General features: G+C 45.0%; 1 long non-coding RNA gene and 1 other non-coding gene across 2 annotated transcripts; one reads left to right on the top strand and one right to left on the bottom strand.

Moving 5' to 3' along the window:
• Positions 1 to 1,221: 1,221 nt before the first annotated feature.
• LOC111755257 (uncharacterized) lies at positions 1,222 to 3,745 on the bottom strand. The gene is made up of 2 exons (XR_002789831.2): positions 3,612 to 3,745; positions 1,222 to 3,455 (listed from the first exon to the last, which is right to left on the bottom strand). It is a non-coding gene; the product is annotated as an uncharacterized LOC111755257 (long non-coding RNA).
• On the top strand, positions 3,449 to 14,654 carry LOC101788503 (uncharacterized). Its single transcript, XR_010046465.1, has 3 exons — positions 3,449 to 3,765; positions 6,984 to 7,074; positions 11,042 to 14,654. It is a non-coding gene; the product is annotated as an uncharacterized LOC101788503 (transcript).
• The last annotated feature ends 2,642 nt before the right edge of the window (positions 14,655 to 17,296 follow it).

Raw genomic sequence — 17,296 nt, 5'->3', positions numbered from 1 at the left:
GTAATGTCCTGCATGATTTTAAATACTGCCTTAGCACTGTTAGGGCTGAATCCAGAGAGGCAAGAATGCTGTCCATAGCCCTGTGAGGAAGTACTGTTTTGGCTCAAGAAGAGACTTCAGAGACTTGCAGAGACTTCAACTTGGTAATCCCAGCAGTTCTGAGCACCTCTAGTGGGTCCTGAACTCTGCCTGGAAGAGCCTGAATCTGGGTGTGGGGTGGGGGGTTAGCAGGGGTTCCAGATCCTCATGCTTTCCAAAGAAACTGCTTCTGACTCCCGTCACTGAGGCAGCTGGGCTTCCTCCTGGGTTGGTGGCTACGGTGATATCAGCAGTAAGGGATGGATCTCCACAAGAACTGTTTGTCACGCTGCTACTGAGTATAAAAACAAGAATCTGCCATTCTCCTGCAGGTCAGGGTTCTTGAGTAGCTTTACATCTAAGGAAAAAACCAGGAAGCATGTGATCAGGGGAAGCTTGCTGAATCACTGAACCTCAAGATTTGCCCAAGTCTGGGCTGGGGATTTAGCTCAGCGGCATAAGCACCTGCCTTACAAGCAGGCAGTCGTGAGTTCAATCTCTGATGCCGATTAAAAAAAAAAAAAAGATTTGCCCAAGTGGAGACTGCTGTTAAAGCTTCCTGTGTACTGGAGGGGGCATCTCGCAAAGGGGGTCAAATTTGCAATCCCAAATCCAGTTTTGGAGCTTCTTAGAGCTGTTTTCCTTCTCTGAGAAAAACATTGAGCAGATCGAGACTTCCCTGCCCACCCCTTTACCTTTCTTTACCCTACAGGTAGGCAGTGCGAGCACAAACTGCTACCTGATCTTAAAAGTTGGTTTTCATGGAAGCTCTTTATTTGAACGTAAGGGCCTTGCAGATAACAATGAAAGGTCTCAACTTGATGCAAAATGCAGAAGAAAATCACTGGAGACAGAACAGTGGGCTTCAACTGGAATTTCTAATGTTCAATACTCAAAGCCAGAGCAGAGGGGACATTTGAGGAGGGAATAAGGATAGTGTAGCTCTTTGGTGCAGGAGGAGCCCAGGTTCCTAATTCCCTCCTCTCTCCAGATGTCATTAATAACATGAATGCAAGGCCCACAGCTGTGCTATAATCTTTCCCATCAACTTCCCTCTAGTCATACTTCGTGATAGTTTTTTTCCCCTTTGGGGGAAGGAAATTCCTCCTTGTGGATCCTAGGTTCAACAGATTTGAAGACCTATTTGCTTTTCTGAGGGTGTTTCAACATTATTCAATCTTTATTAAATGAGTACCAAGAATAAGGGCATTATTAGTGTGGTACACAAATATCATTTTGATAATTATACCTCTGGTAGACTGAAGTCTTAAATGGAAGTCATGGGCACCCATATTTGTGCTTAACTCACCGAGGGTCCCTTAAGTTCCCTTTTATCTTGGAGCTTTATACTTCTTAAAGCTGCATCACACATACATTATTTCTATAAAGCATTTAAAAATAACACGTGTAGCACACAGTCAGTGATGGTCATATAAGCTTACAATTCCTGGACTTCTGGGGAAATGGCAGAGTGGCAAGCAGAGAAGCAGCCTCTTTGAGATTCGATGTGCAGATGCTGAAATATAGCAGCATGAGGAAGAGAAGTGCACCCTGAGGACCCAGCAAGGACCGGAAAAGGGAAATGAAGCCCACGGGGAAAGCAAAGAAGACGGGTCAACACAGAAGAAGGAGCGACAGGTGTCCCTTTCTCCCTGAGCTCTGACTCATGGTGTGGGAGAGGTCAGCTCAAACCTGCAGACACAGGCCGACTACTGGCAACCCCAGAGGCCTCCATGGAGAAACGCACCAGGAGAATGGACAGCAGATGCAGTGGGCTGCAATGACTGGGTTATTTGGATTCAGATGACCCCCTGGAGAGGGCCATTGGCCAGTAGCCATCTTGGAGAGGGGCCACCCGAACTCTGAACTCTGAGGAGCTATGGGTTGGCTCCATTTGGTGGCTCCCAGTGTCAGGGACACCTAGTGAGGTCCATACTGGACAAGATTTTTCCCTAAAGATATTCTGCAGTCCATTATAGCGTATGGGGGGGGGGGCTTAGTAAGTGGCAGTCTTGCTGGCTGAGAAGCAGAGTTGGGAGTTCAGAAATGTCTGAGCAACCAGAAATTGAGGAAGAAATTTGGGAAATGAGAAATCTAAATCCCCACACATTCCCTTCAAAACATTAGCTATGTTCTAAATACAACTTGCATATGGTGAGGTATCACGTAACCTAATGGGAAAGCCAAATGTCTGAACAGGGATTTTGGCAGCCACTACAGTTTTTGGGGAACCAAGCCTGGAGTTCAGAATCCGCAAAATTAGAGGGCCCTGGTAAACGCTGTTTACACTGAAATCTTCAGAAGACTATACCTTAGATGTTAAGTACCAAGTCCAAGGACTAAGCGGTATAGCCAATGATTAACACAGAAATGAAAGACTCCTGCCTTAGCCAGGCTTCCATAGGGGCACGGATTTCAACAGAAAGCTAATTGTCTGCCAAAACAAACTGGACACTCTTTAAAGAAAAGTGATGATAATGAATGTGGAAAAGCGCAGAGATGCACAATATGTTTTGTGGGTCAGCTCCATATGATTGGAAAAGGTTTCAGTTGTATGGGGATACAATGAACACCAAGAATAATAAAAATCAGCTAAATTCCTTGAGTGCCTACTGCTCTTCACAGTTCACATTTAATTCTTAAATCTGTGAGGTAGGCGCAGTGCCCGCCCACACCTTACATACAGCTCACTTCTCCAAGCTTTGGGACTAGGCTCATGTCAAAAAAGCGGAGGGCCTGAAATTCCAAAAGGTGTGGGTGGAAAGTGGCCTAAGGGAGGGGGAAATTGAGGAGGCGTCCCAGGGGCAGGCCCCGCTGGCTGCTGTCCAATGCGGAGGAGGGCTTTGCAGATCCTGCTAGCCAGCGGGTGGAGAGCGATCGCCCGCACAACCATCCGGCTTCAGTAGCTACGTTCCCAGAGGCCAAGAGAATGCAGCGCCTGCTGTGGCCTGGGAGCTTCGGGGGAGCCTCAGGCTAATCCCCACTTTCCTAATGTCAACAGCTGCCCAGGGGGCTGCAGCGACTTTAGTCTCCACGGTCAGAAGGAAATGGGGGGGGGGGTGCGGGTAGGGTCAGAGAGCATTTGCAGGAGAAGTCGGGGGGCCTCAAGGCTAGGTGTCTACGAGGGAAAATAATGTGTTTGTGGGAATAAGGACAGATGGGGGGCAGCGTCCCGAAGAGGCACAGGTCTCGGCGTAAGTCGTCTGAACCTAGGAGGAACCAGGCAGCGGAAGATTGGATATTCGGGGGAGGACGGAAGCACGAATGGGCAGAGCGCGGCCCCAGGAGAAGCCAGACGCGCTGAGGGTCCCCGGGATGAGAGGGCCGGAGCCAAGAATGCGCAGGGGACGGAGCGCTAGTCTTCCCGCATCTGGGTCCTGGCGGGTGAGAAGAGAAAGGTTAGTTGTGACCCGATTCCTGATAAGGAGAGAAATGCTAGGCTGGAGTAACGCAGAAGAACAGAGTGGAAAGGGGCCACCCTCCTTCCTCCCTCTCCGCCCTGCGCCATCGGGGTTGACCTGGCGCTGACTCACTTCGGAACGGTGGGAGCCGATTGCGCAGGCTCCCGAGTTCCTGCGCCCACCATTGAGGAGCTGAGCGCAAACTCGTGCTCTGACGCCTACTCTCCCCACCAAGTCTTGGGTGCAGACGCCAATGCAGAGGATTCGCAAAGAACTGTGGGAGGAGGTGAGGAGGGGCGGAGGGGACCCGACGGCCACGCCTGGGGGGGAAGGTCCGCGCGCTCTCAGCACCACAGACAGCGCCCCTCCCGTGACCGCTGCCTTTGAGAACTACCCGGCCTCTGCGAGGCTCTTTTTCTTCCCAGCAGAGAGCTGAAACTTCCACTTCTGGAGGGCAGGGAACCATTCACTTCACTAGAGAGAATCTCTTCTTTTTTTGTAGGTGGGGGTACCTGGAATCGAACTCACAGCCTTGTGCTTGTCAGGCAGGCGCTTATGCCTGCTGAGCTATATCCCAGGCCCAGAATTCCCTCTTCTTGAAACCTGCCCAGACTGACAAGTGGTAATTCCACTGCAGAAAAAAATAGACTCTCCTCCAGTCTGGCCCTGTCTATCTGGAACAGGGGAGGTGTGCTTCATAGTAGGGGCCACCTTCCTTGATCCCCACTCTTCCCCTATGTACAGCAGGGCACTGTGGCTTGCAGAAGACCTACCCAGACCCTCAAGCCTTATAAATAACCATACAGTCTGCCTTCTGCGACCACGGTTCCACACGAGGGAGCTCTGTTTCCTCGAGTTCAAGCAATTAAAGATAAAAATATCTGAGATATGTACAGATGTTTTTCCTGTCACGATCTCCTAAACAATACAGGAAACAACTGATAAGATTTACATTGTGTTAGGTGTTATAAATAGTAAGAGATGATCTGAAGTATATGGGAAAATGTTAATAGGTAATATACAAATTACTCAGCTAGTTTGTATAAGGCACTTGAGCACCTTGGATTTTGGTACGGGATGGACAGTCCTGGAACCGTCCCTTGCAGATACTGAAGAGGTGGTGCTTTCTCCTGAGGATTCCAGTCCTGCTCCATGACCCTCCTGGCTTCCAAGTCGTCCCTAAGCTCAGCTCACCTGCTTCCCTGTACTCTGCGGTGTCCATCTGAGTATCCATCCCACGTGGGTAGCTTTCTGAGCCACTGCTCGCCCAAGGTTGGTTCTTACCTGCAAGCTGACACCAAGGGCGAATGGAGGCTCAGAGGCTGACAGGCAGGGCAAGGGACCACAAGGGAAGAATCAAGGATTGGAAGATGGGGAAGGAGCTCAGTGCAGAGAGCTGAGACCGAGGAATCCAGGAGTGCTGGTGAGGCGAAGTTAGCTCCTTTTTTTCAGCTGGGATACAGCAGGTTCTGGCCAAGGTCTTTCTTGAGACCACTGTTTTGTACTTAGATGGCCAGGGCCAAGCAGATTCGGGGCAGCTCTGGCCCCTAAAAGGATTTGCTGCTCCATTCTTCCATCACCTACAAGTCCTACTCCACCAGCTTATATCCCATGGTCAGTAAGGGAGGACAGAGGATGAAGCCTGCTTTAGAGTAGAAGACAGTTGTGAGGAGTGCTCTATTTTGAGGACAGTTTTTTTCTTCTTTGGATGTGTCTACCTGAAACTTTCTTGCCACTCACCTCAGTGGAGAAGGGAGCAAAAGAGGATGGTGCTACAGGCTAGGTAGGCTGTTTGCCCCAAACATGGAAGAGCCCATCAGAAGCTTCTAGAAGAAATCTCTGGAAAAGGCTAGCATCCAACTCCTTGGGGCTAGTCCCAATTCCTGGCACTGTGGAGTGTTTTCAGAGTAGGCACCAATTAAGTTCTCAGCCAGAAGAATATGTACACATCTCAGTCTCTAAGTAGGAAGCTGGGAAAATTTTATGACAAACAGAGGGGAAGAATAAAAGGGAGTGGTGAGTCTATCAGAGACAGATGGCTGAACCTTCCTTAGAGCAGTTTAGTGAATGAGGGGGAGACTTGGATACAAAATCTGCCTCGAGTTCCTGTTCCCACTCCTAATGCCTAATACATGTCCAATGCCTTAGATCACTAATTCTAAAAGAACACCCCCAACAACACCAGTATCAACAGAGAACTTGTTAGAAACATTAATTCTTAGTCTTTACCCCAGACTTACTGAGTCAGAAACTCTGGTTATGGGGAACAATCTGTTTCTACAAGCTTTGCAAAATATTGTAGTGCACACTGGAGCTTGAGAATTGCTGCCTCAGAGTTTTCTGAGCACTTTGCATCTCTGATTTCATTTAATCCTCACCATACCATCAAGTGAATCAGCAGAAACTGTCACCATCATGTGTATTGAATACGACATGCCAAGCACTATGCTAAGCAACTTTCATACACCATCTCATTCAATTATCTCCACAAAATATGATCCTTCATGCACTTGAGCAAGAAGTTGCTTGGGTGTCAACTCGCCCTATTCTTTCATCCTGGAAGTCTGTTCTGGAAAGATGACATCGTTCAACATCTGATGACCCAAAATATGGAGCACATGAGCAGACTCTACGCCCATGATCCATACCTGAAGGGCAGGAAGTCAGTTCTCCCTACTAAAATGTATATGAGGCTTGTAGTTGGTCCGTGCTCTCCGGAAGATGGAACAGGAAAGGAATGAATACAAAAACTGCAAGTCCTTGCTACCAGGAGCACGAAACAGAATGTTTCCAAGGTCCTATCTGGGGTCAGCTGGTACAATTCTGTGATGATCCAGTAAACCTGCTAGTGCATGTGTTAGTAAGTCATCCTGTCTTGTCATCCCTGTTGATAGAACTGTGGAGGGGAGGAAGAGGAGGAGGAGGAGGAGGAGCGGCGGCGGCGGCTGAAAAGATAAGAAGTATAAAATATAAGTAACCTTTATTTTGGGAATGTGGGGAGAGACACCCCCGACCCCCTGGGGCGTGGCATCTCCACCCCAGAGCCGGTGATCTCTCCGTGGAACACGTGGAGTGAGACACATAAGTAGCCTCGGCCTGGGGTGGAACCCAAGGGGCATTAGGGATGCACAGGTAGCCCGTTGGTCTTAGTTTGGTGCCAGAGGTAATTCCTAAGGGTGAGGGGAGATAGGAGCTCCTTGGCTTTCCTGGCTACAGTATCCAGCCTGGGCCAGCAACCCTTTCACCTGTCTCTTCCAGGGTCAAGCAAGAGTAGAAACTTTGGGCCTGGGGATTTAGCTCAGCGGTACAAGCGCCTGCCTTGCAAGCAGGCAGTTGTGAGTTCAATCCCTGGTACCGATTAAAAAAAAAAAAAAAAAGAGTAGAAACTTTGACTTTGCCCAAGGTGGGATTCATGTGTCTTCCCAAGAACTGTGAGGTCCTGATTGTGTAGTTCATTGCTTTCCCTCATTCTTTCCTGCCTCCTTCCTGTTTCTCTCCTCACAGAGCCCAGTGCCCAAGGTGAATAGAGACCAGTGCTTTTTCCTCCAAAGTGAATGCAAAGGTCCTGAAACAAGAGGTGGCCAACACTGCCAAGGTGAGGAGGACTTGCTTTCTCCTGGGAGGGTGGAATCACCAAAGACCTGCTTAAATGAGAGAGGCAGGGATGAAAATGGGAATGGATTCTGTGGTGAGAACAATTAACAGAAGGGTCTTTAAAAAAAAAAAATTTATTAAGAAGAGTCTTTTCTTTCCCAGCCAAAGAGTAACTCTGCTTTCCTGTATCTCACAGAGTATCCATAGGTGTGGGAAACACCTCCAGTGACTCCCCTTGAATGCAAAACAATTACTGTGACTATTTGGAGACTCATTTCCTTATATGGATATGTAAAAAGCTGGCTAGGGTATTTCCTTCTCCTGCAGTTGGCTCTAAGCATTGCAAATAAGGCTAGCCAGGTGCTAACATGCAATCTCTATAACCAACAGAAAGTTCTGTTTCCTCGCATAATCAATACAGATGTGTACAGGATATGAGCATGTGAAATGTTAGAGCAAATAACTCCGGGAATGTCAACTGGGTAAGAGCCTCAAGATAAGAGGCTATGACTCCCCAGGGCACAAGAGTTAACCTATCAGAAACTGAAGTAATAGCCCCCAAAACAATTGCACTGCTACCTTAACTGGATTATGTAAATTGATCATTCTGCATTTCTTTATCTCTGCAATTTACAGAGATGCCAATCTTGCACCTGGCCAGTCAGCTCAAGTTACTCATGTAATTCCCACCATCCTCACTGTCATTCATACCTGAGCCACCCCTTTCTTCACAAGATAATAAATTCTGGGAGAGGCCTAGGATGAATGCCTTTGTCTACATGTCCTCACATGCCCTTAACTTGGAATATGTCTTGGTATCTTTACTCTTGCCATGGGTTGCATTGGTGGTGGTAGATTGGAATTAATTTGCTGGGATTTCAATAATGTCTCAATGAAATTACAAATATAACATTTTGGATTGTGAGGAAACTAGAAAGAGGATTACAATACTTGAATCTTATTCTTGAAACCAAAAAAAAAAAATCCCTAGCACCTTGGAGATCAGAGCTGGAACGGTTAGAAAACAAGAACCAACTGGATAACATTGATAAGTCCCTTGACTCAGTAGGAAGCCAGCCTGGATCCCCAGTTTCCAGAGCTAAGGTAATCCACAGACCGGATGGCAATGGGCCTTAAGTATTATAACAGACAGGATCCGCTAGAGGAACAGAATCAATAGAACACACATGTACAATTATGCAAGGGGTTGTATTGTGCAGGCTTACAGGTTAGAGGTGGGAGAATCCACACTAGTCATCTGCATTCTAGAGAGACACAGAACCCAGTAGTTGCTCCGCCCAGGAAGATGAAAGCCACAGACCCAGGGAGGTCAGTGACACAGCACCAGCAGGAGGTGGAAGGGCTGGCAGCTCTGTAGAGCCACTGGTGCAAGTGACCCTTAAAGGCTGACGAGGAGACCAGTGTCTCCTGGCAATGAAAAGACCATAACCTTTCAGAATTGGTCACACTTCCTTCTTCTTTCCATTTGCATTCCACACAGGCCAGAAGTCTATTGGTTGGAACCACCCACATGTGGGATGAATCTCTGCTCCCCACCCCCCAGACGCACCCAGAACTAGGCTTTACTCTGATCTGCTAGGTATTTCTTTCTTTCTTTCTTTCTTTTTTTTTTTTTTTTTTTTTTGTCTTTTTCCTTTTTATCGGTACCGGGGATCGAACTCATGACTGCCTGCTTGCAAAGCAGGTGCTTATGCCACTGAGCTAAATCCCCAGCCCCTTGCTAGGTGTTTGTTAATCCTTTGAAGGTGACATATTAAGATTGACTGCAAGAGGGGCTGGGGGTTTAGCTTAGCGGCATAAGCACCTGCCTTGCAAGCAGGCAGTCGTGAGTTCGATCCCCAGTACCGATAAAAAGGAAAAAGACCAAAAAAAAAAAAGATTGACTGCAAGGATCTAATGCTGTCTACAGGGTCAATTGTGCTGAACCAAAAGATATATACAAACACTCTAGCAGAAACTGTTCTGAATAGAGGGTAGTCCATGGAGATCTAAAAGCACCACTGTGGTTCTCATGGATACCAGGCGGTGAAGGGAGTGGTGGCTACTGTCTGTTTTATAGTAGTCTAGTGAGATTGTGAACCCACTCTCGAGTTGTTTTCCTCAGTGTCAGACAGTGTGGTGGAAATAGATATAGTTAGCAATTGACGACAGTATGTCCTCTGAGTTTCTGACTGTGGAATAAGTTATTCTGGCAGGAAAGGCCCAGTGAAAACACCTGGTATCTGCCATGGTTTGAATGTGATTTTTCCTTGGTTGAAGACTTGGTCCCCGGCCCCCACCAAAAAAAAAAAAAAGACTTGGTCCCAATTTGGTGATGTTGCTATTGTGGAACCTTTAAGAAGCAGATCCTACTGGAAGCTAATTAAGTCATGAGTTTCCATCCTTATAAATGGATTAAAGGAATCTTTTGGGAGTCAGGTCTCATTGGAATGGATTAGTTCCTGTGAGAGATCAGCTAGTTACAAAAAAGAGCCCCTCCCTGGTGTGTGGCTTCCCTTTTTCCCATGTACCTACTTCCATGTGTGCCTCCACCATCAGGATGCTATCTACATCCCTGTCAAAGCCAAACAGATGCTAGGGTCATGGTCTTGAATCTCCAGAACTGTGAGTTAAACAAACCTTCTCTCTTTATAAAGTATACAACCTTGGGTATTTTGTTATAGAAATGAAAAAATAAGTTAAAATGTTTCCCCTCCAAAAGTATGTATCAAAATTAATTCTGCATCCCTAGAAGAATATTAGAGATTTATAACACCATCAAGGACTTGGAAAAGGTAGCTATTCTTATCATGTCTTCATTGAATTTTCCCATTTATCCTTGAAATGGATGGATCCTATGCAGTTGTGAGTTCAATCCCTGGTACCGATAAAAAAGAAAAAGGAAAAAAAAAAGGGGGGGCTGGGGATTTAGCTCAGCGGCATAAGCACCTGCCTTGCAAGCAGGCAGTTGTGAGTTTGATCCCTGGTACTGATAAAAAAAGAAAAAGGCAAAAAAAAAAAGAAAGAAAAAAGAAATGGATGGATCCTGAAGAATAACTACATGGCCAGTTGATGATGCTAACTACAGTTCTATTTCCTGATGGTCATTATCTAGAGCAATGGAGAACAGCTGGAGGTATAAGAGGATATGACTTTCCTCCAAAATCTCAGATACCTGCACTGTGACAATCTAGCTAGGGCTTGCCAGAGGAGTCTCATGACTTCTTGGTCCCCTTGGTCTGTCCAATACGGTGACCACTAGACACATGTTGGTACTGAGCCCTTGAAAGATGACTAATGTGGGCTGGGGATTCAGCTCAGTGGCATAAGTGTCTGCCTGGCAAGCACGAGGTTTTGAGTTTGATCCCCTGTATGGCCAAAAAAAAAAAAAAAAAAAAAAAAAGATGACTAATGCAAATTAAGATGGGCTGTAAACATAAAATGCACAATAACTCTGATTTCAAACTCTCAGTATTAAAAAATAAATACGTGGGGCTGGGGATTTAGCTCAGCGACATAAGCGCCTGCCTTGCAAGCAGGCAATCGTGAGTTCGATTCCTGGTACCGGTAAAAATACAAAATACCAAAAAAAAAAAAAAAAAAAAAAAAAAAAAAAAATAAATACGAACTACCTCAATAATTTTTTGTAATGAGCATATCTTAAACTATTCTTTTTGCTATTAGGTTAATAAAATATATTGTTAAGATTAATTGCTCCTGGGGCTGGGGATTTAGCTCAGCGGCATAAGTGCCTGCCTTGCAAGCAGGTGGTCGTGAGTTTGATCCCCAGTACTGAAAAAATGAAAAAGACAAAAAAAAAAAAAAAAAAAAGATTAATTGCTCCTAGGGCTGGGGATTTAGCTCAGCAGCATAAGAACCTGCCTTGCAAGTAGGTGGTCGTGAGTTCGATCCCTGGTACTGATAAAAAAAAGATTAATAGCTCCTGTTTCTTTTTAACTTATGACTAGTAAACAATTTTAAGGTACATGTAGAAGACAGAGCGAGAAGAAAAGAATCTTACCACAATTAGAAACAGGCAATATGACCGGCGCAGCCCCCCAATGAGACAGAGGACGCTCTTGTGGGTAACAGGTAACTGCCGCTTTATTTACGCGGGCTCTGGTTTATATATTCGGCCGTGACCAATCACAGGCTGCCACGAGGAAGCAGGGCGGGAATGGGACGCAGGCTCTGGCTAATATATCCAGCTGTGGCCAATCAGGGGTTGCCACAGAGTTGGCACGGGGCGAATACGGAGTGAGCACGAGGTGCGCACAGGGTGGCTAATTTAGAGAGGGACATAACGCATTGCGGAAGCTGACGTGGTCTTATCGTCCCGGGCGGGGTGTGTTGAGCGCCTGCGCCCGACAGCAATACTCTTAGGAAAGAATGGGCCTCCTTAGCTTTTGAGGGAGAGTCTAACACATTTAAATGTGCTACTGTGAGCAGTTTATCAGTAATTCCTCAGGCTCCTAGGTCACCTGAAGGAAGAAAATGTTCTGTAATAGTTCTGTGGGGATCTTGGCGGGAACCTGGCCCAAGATCCCCACTGCCTGTATGAGGGGTACGAAGCCAGTGAAAGGATGAAATAAGAGGCCGAGACAAATTTAGTAATGCATGGAGAGATGGGAGGGTGATCTTCCCGCACACCTGGGTGCTCATCTCATTGGCCGAAAGGATGGTGATTTTCACATTCCAAAACTGGCCCACGAGGCAGATAGGGTGAGGAGAGCCTAAGATGCACTGTGTCAATTTACAATTCACAGCCCCAGCAGACCCAGGTGGCAAAGCATGTGGTCCTCTCATGGCACTGCCATGAATCAGCATTCCCGGTGGCACTGGGAATGTCCTGTGTGGCTCAAGATGATGGATGACTCCTCTGGCATGCCTTAGTAAAATTATAATTTTACTAAGACTGACTGGTGAGTGTGGGAAGGACAGCACAGGGTCTATCACTTGTCCTGGGGCTACAGGTGGGGATATATTTGACTCCACAGCCACTGGGGATGAGCCCAACTCAAAAGTCTGTGAAGAAATTGTTTCTGGAGAGAAATCTTCTCTGCAGGACTTTTTGCTGGTCTGTGTGGTTGTCCACTTAGAATTGAAGAAGAGATGACGTCAGGTGTAGATCTATTTTGGTGCAACTCCTCTGACTAACGGGTTGGTGGCTGATCAGCAGCTTGAGTAGAATATTTGAAGATCTGTGATGAGGTGGTGTGGGATGGACCACTGGGGATGGATCCTGTAAACATAGGGATGGTTTCCTGAGTAAATGGAAGACGGATTACAGAAGACCTGTTCTGCGGGTATCCATCGCTCCTTCTCGCAGAGGTCCTGATGGTTTCTCAGTGGGCCCATGAACTAATGCATACGGTATCACCACGGACACAGCATGCATTTCCCTCTCCAATGGTTACAGCCCCCCTGGAGTTAATTTGCCAATCAAATGGCAGTGTCCAACTCTGAGTACCACACGTCATCAACCTGGCAGCAGATTTCCCCTCTCCGTCCCTTTCACCATGCAAAGGGGCAGTGTTATAGTCTGGATATGGATTTGTCTTTCCTGCCCGTTAGGCTTAGGGCAATCTTCACTTGTCATCACTGAACTTACAGAATTCTTTCTTCATTTTCAAGGGTTCTAGAACCACGGAGTGAAGGGCAGAGTGACCCCTCATTTCATACCTTAGCATGTCTAAAGGATTCCTTTCCATTGCTTTACTGACTAGTTTTCAAGGCCCTCTTGGCTAAAGAAAGTGCCGTCACCACAGTCCTGGGATAGACTGGAAGCCAAGACGACTGCCACTTGGCCACTCGCAGCTCTTTACACCACTGAACCTGTATGCAAATGTGGATGTCATCATGTTAACCGCAGTGACTGACAACAGTTACCAGGCTAGGAAGCTGAGCCATTGCTGTAAAGTGAAGGCAAAGATTTTCACTGCGACTAAAGTGATTCTCCTGAATCCTTTATATTTCCTTTCCTAATGGTACTGGTTCAGTCAGAAAACTACAGTAAAGCCAGGGAGACATCAAATACTCAGGCCTCTCTTTTTTTCATCTCAAATATTTTAATATTTTTATTTGGCAAAGAGAAGGCTAAGAATTTTTGAAAAAACATCTGCAGAGGCAACGCCTTTTGCCATAAAATAAATTTATGTGATTTGGGAGGACAAATCTCAAATGTATGTTTTTGTTTATGTGCCAATTTTATAATTAGTACCAAAATCTTTGTTGAAATATTTTAAAAATGTAAAAACCAATCTAGGCAACATAGTTATACAAGCTTGCTGTAAAAGTACGTGTATCAAATCTGCCCAAAGTATTTTTGCAATATACTAAATTTCATTCCTCAAGTTCCTCTTCACTGCCAGCTGGCTTTTCTACTTTCTGTTGTCTCCATCCTATGTCCATCCTTGAGATCTTGAAGTTCAGGCCTCTCTTACAGAAGCAAAATTTGTCTCAACCCACCAGTTTAAAAATCTCATCCAGTCAAAATGCAGATCAAGGTAAAAAAAGACCATGATAACCCAGGATCAGGATAATCCAAAATCTACCAACAGTCAGTAGTGTATGTTTAGGTTACAAAACCATAAAGAAAAGCAAAGAAACATGATCAACAAAAAAATAGATAGGGCTGGGTATTTAGCTCAGCAGCATAAGCGCCTGCCTGGCAAGCCCAAGGTCATGAGTTCAATCCCTGGTATCCCACCTTAAAAAAAGAAGAATTGTGCTGAAGTGATAAAGATGCCAGCGAGAGTTGTAGAAGGGCAGACAAGACATCCCTGAGTAGATCTTATTATTTAATTTTCAGTTTTGACAAAAACAATTGTTTTTGAATTTTGAATGAAACTCAAAAATAAAATTAGTTAAAAAGCAAACCCTAAAACTGAAAACAAACAAACCTAGTTATATATCAAATCGATAATCATAACTAAAGAAACAAACTGCTTGAAGTGACTTCAGAACATAGTATTTTGTGGTGTGTTCCCAGGCATTATATTCAAGAACAAGAGAAATTCCCAGAAACCTACACTTTACTCTCTGCTTTATTGAGTAGAGCAATATTTGTATCACTACTGTGAACTGTTATCTGTATGCTGTAGGATTAAACACACATGTGCTCCTGTCAGTGTCATCAGGAGCCAAATCTTTCAATATAAGAACATGTATAAAATAAAAAATCCCATTCAATTAAAAACATCCTTAAGTTTTAATTGAGTATCTCATTGTGTGTCTTAATATCCTAGCTCTGTTTACTGAAATCAGCCATTATCATCCCTAATACTCCAGTGATGGTCTCTAAAATTAGTCCTTTACCAATTATCTTAGAAGAAACAGCCACTTCTGTATTTGGACAGTGAATAAAAACAGTGAACCCAGAGCCCGGGGTTTAGCTCAGGGGCATAAGCACCTGCCTGGCAAGCACAAGCCGTGACCTCGATTCCCCCAGGTGAACCTGGTATGTCTTGGGGTGACAGAAAGTCAAGGAGATTTTAATGGTTAATGGGATGTTTCAAAAGGACATTGGAGCCAGTTTAAAGGATGTCTCACTGGATTATTTGGGATAACCTGAATATCAGAAAGAATTGTTACTGGGATTGACATATATATCAGATATATACATACTATACTCAAAGAGGAAAAATTATAAAATTTTTTATTAGATCTATTTGGGCATGTCTATAATCCCAGCCCCTTGGAAAACTAAAGCAGGGAGGTTGCAAATTTCAGGCTAGCCTGATTAAGTTAATGAGATAGTGTTCCAAAATAAAAAATAGGACCAGGGATTTAGCTCAGTGGCATAAGTGCCTGCCTGGCAAGCATGAGGTCATGAGTTCAATCCTCGGTATCTAAATAAATAAATATATAAAAAGAGCTGGGGGTGCATCTTAGTTTGAGGCCCTGGGTTTACCCCGCATATTTACTTATTTGTTTATTTATATATTTATTGAACCAGGGATTGAACTCACAACCTCATACTTGCCAAGCAGGCGTCTGTGCCACTGAGCTAAATCCCCAGCCCTCCCAGCACATTTATTAAACACTACTAAAAATTACTATTACAACTCATTATTTCACAGATAGGTAGAAGATAAATGTAACAAGGCATGAAGGTACAAGCCTGTAATCCCAGCACTTGGGAGGCTGAGGCAGGAGAATCATTGTGAGTTCAAAACCAGACTGGATTACAAAGTGTGCTCAAGGCTTTCCTGAACTTCTGATCCTTCTGCCTCAATCTCCCGAGTGCTGGGATTACAGGTGTGAGCCACCACGCCTGACTCAAGGCATTTTTCTTTAAAAATGTTTAAACCTGACCTAATAAAGATTCAAATGTAACTTTTGGTTTACAGTAAACATAGGAGATGAACCAGCTAAACACACAGGGAATACATCAAGGGGAAGCAATCAGACAAATCTAGAAGGTGGGGAATTCTAAGGAAAAAGTGACCTGGACACTCAACAAGATCATCCTACAAGGTGTGTGTGTGTGTGGGGGGGGTGTCTATGCTAATAACAGAGAATTTTTAAAACATAATTAAGCTCAATGTTATTGTTCATACTGTGTTCTCAGCACTCTGGAAGGCTGTGACACAAGGATCACAAGCTTGAGACCAGCCTGGAAAACTTGGAGAGATTCTGCCTAGAACAAAGTGGGGAGGAGGTGGGAGCTGGGGACATAGCTCAAAAAAATGCTAGGGCTGGGGACACAGTTCAGAGGCACAGCGCCCGCCTGGCAAGTGCAAGGTCATGAGTTTGATTCCCAGTGACAAAATGAATAAATTAAATTAAATTAAACATTTAAATGCTTAAAAAGGCATTTTTGAACCATTTGAGAAATTTAAGTACAACTTTAGCATTAAACTATGGTAGGGATTTATTGTGGTTCTGCCTCATTTCCTGGAGATGCGTACTGAAATATTTATAGAAGCATTATGATATCAACAGTTTTTGTTTAAATACCAAAAAGAACCAAAAATAGCAAAATGTCAATAATTGTTAAGCCTGGATGATGAGTGTATGAGTATTCGCTAAGTGCTTCTTCTGCTTTTTTCTTTTTACTGGAAAGCAAGAGGAAACAATGATCAAATCTGAACCCTAGAAAGCTCGCTTCCTAGTTTATTAAGTGACAAAAGTGGAAGCAAAGACCAGTCCAAAATTACTGAGTGGTCCTGACAGAACCCAGCTTGAAAAGAAAGGGGTTGGGCTGGTTGTGGTGCTGCATGCCGGGCATCCCAGCACTGGCAGGCTGAGGTAGGAAGAGTACAAGTTCACGGCCAGCACAGGCAAGGCAGCAGGACCCTCTGGGTGGGGACTGATGTGAGGCAGACTTTTCAACGGAAACTATAAGATTATTGAAAAACTTTAGAGAGGAGAGAGGAAGAGAGTCAAAACTAATTAACAAAAGTTAACACGTACTGGGGCATGGTGGCACGTGCCTATAATACCAGTACTTGGGAGGCTGAGGCAGGAGGGTCATCACGAGTTCAAGGCAAGCCTGGGCTACTTAGTGAACTCAAGGCCAGCCTCAGTTACACAGCCAGACCCTGTCTCTGTCTCTCTCTATCTCTGTCTCTCTCTTTCTCTCTTTCTCTCTCTCTCTCTCTCTCTCTCTCTCTCTCTCTCTCTCTCTCTGTCTCTGTCTCTCTGTCGCTCTCTATATAGGATACATATAAATATATATATAAAACACTATGTATAGTTAATATGTAGGTGGGTGCAGGAAGAATAACTCATAGCACAGTACAATAGCTACGGTTAACAACGATTAGCTGAATACTTCAAAATAGCTAGAAGAGAGGATTCGGAATGTTCTCAACACAAAGAAAAGATCTCTGAAATGAACTGCCCACTGATTATCCTGACTGATCATTACACATTGCATGCTCGTATGGAAACGTTACAGTGTCCTATAATCGTGTGCAACTACTGTGCATCAATTCAAAGGAAAGAAATATTTAAAAATAAAGAAAAGAGTTGGGGGATGGAGGTTTAGCTCAGCGGCATAAGCGCCTGCCTTGGAAGCAGGCGGTCGTGAGTTCATCCCCGGCACCGATAAAAAGGAAAAAGACAAAAAAAAGAAAAGAAAAGAAAAGAGTGCCAAAAACGAACGCACTGCAAAGAGAAAGCCGAGCCCACGCGTGGAGTGTTTAGGACGTGCCAGCCCACCCTCGTTCCCGTGACGCACAGGGCTCTAACTCACTAGGACTCACAATACCCTACGA

Source organism: Cavia porcellus, unplaced genomic scaffold (assembly GCF_034190915.1).
Source record: "Cavia porcellus strain 051 isolate PalLab524CR breed Dunkin Hartley unplaced genomic scaffold, mCavPor4.1 scaffold_1, whole genome shotgun sequence".
NCBI classification, from domain to species: domain Eukaryota; kingdom Metazoa; phylum Chordata; class Mammalia; order Rodentia; family Caviidae; genus Cavia; species Cavia porcellus.
This window is presented reverse-complemented; position numbering and strand designations above follow the sequence as displayed.